The sequence below is a fragment of the Ananas comosus genome, unplaced genomic scaffold, assembly GCF_001540865.1.
Source record: "Ananas comosus cultivar F153 unplaced genomic scaffold, ASM154086v1, whole genome shotgun sequence".
NCBI lineage: Eukaryota > Viridiplantae > Streptophyta > Magnoliopsida > Poales > Bromeliaceae > Ananas > Ananas comosus.
The window spans coordinates 4,639-6,033 of NW_017891922.1; the positions used below are offsets into that span (position 1 = coordinate 4,639).

The following is a 1,395-nucleotide window of genomic DNA, read 5'->3' on the forward strand; positions in this document are numbered from 1 at the left end:
GGCCCTTGTTGTCGAAAGCCCGATTCCTATATTCATGGCTGGATCTCTCTACCCTCTCAATAACCGTAGACAGCTCCTAACTGTAAAAAAAAAGTCCCACACCCCTACTTTGTAAAGGAAAGAGAGCTCTATCGGAAAAAAGAGGCAAAGTACTTCACTTCAAAGAAGCGTAGGCTTGTCGAAAAGACAAGAATTCGAGTCCGACCTTTTTCATAAAGAACAGAGGAAAGGGAGAAGATAACTTGCTCACCGGAACGCATTCTTCGACTTAATCAATTCGTCCCATGGCATGGGTAACAGTGTGCTTCCACGGAGTGTGGGGCTGAACAGGCTGCTTGTGAACTAGGGACCCCCTCAAAAGTAAGTCATTCTTCAAGGGCGGGTTATTAGTCTGCAAACAAGAGGTCTTCTTTCTACTCAAAAAAAGTCAGCGGGAAAGCGGCATACTGCATTGAAATGAAAGCGAAGCGTTGAAAAGTGATTGATCCTGGCCAGGGTTTTTTATCCGTTTATTCGCTTCCTTTTCAGCGGTAAATGAGCACTCGACTACGATACTAGGGATGGTCCTTTCGCTTCTGAGGCTTTATCCTTCGTCTTATGCGGGCGGGCTACCCGCTTAGGGATTAGTCGATTCAATACTCCTAGGTGGAAAAAAAAAAAAGGGAATGACAAGGCATCTGGGAATAAACGATTAATTTCTATCAATAGACCCGCGTCAGACCCAAACCATAGAGTAGTTAGCACAGGTGCCACGGAGAGATATGTTTTTCTATCTCGCATTGACCTTCTTGATTTTTCAAAATATATGGTCAGATGCTGTAGTTCAAGATTATTTTGATTTATTTTTCCGACCTAACTTAAATAGATATGTACAATGAACCAATAGATGAGATTTTCCTGTCCCTAAAAAAGAAAAAGATGACCCCTTCTTCCTGAGCATTACCAATAAATATTAATTCTTTTTTTATACGGGTTTCAGATGTATATAATTCTTATATTATATGAAAACAAAAAGAAGAAATGACAAGAAAGTTGTATATAGATAGAGGAGAAAATCAAGATGTGGAAAACTAGACAGGGATTTTGTACAATGACACTGTACAACAATTTTGAAAAGGGATGTAGCGCAGCTTGGTAGCGCGTTTGATTGGGGTAAACAATTTTTAACAAGTTAAAATCCTCTCATCCCTACCCATTACTTATCGTATGGGCAGTAACGAGGGATTAATTATTTTCGATTCTTTTTGGACAAAATTTGGAGTTTAATTAGCATGCGAAAAATCATCCTTTTCTTTACTGCTTTATCTCCTGTCGTAAGAAAGCGCTCTTAGTTCAGTTCGGTAGAACGTGGGTCTCCAAAACCCGATGTCGTAGGTTCAAATCCTACAGAGCGTG

General features: G+C 40.2%; 1 non-coding gene across 1 annotated transcript; it reads left to right on the forward strand.

The window, feature by feature from the left end:
- Positions 1–1,321: 1,321 nt before the first annotated feature.
- TRNAW-CCA lies at positions 1,322–1,395 on the forward strand. Its single transcript has one exon. It is a non-coding gene; the product is annotated as a tRNA-Trp (tRNA).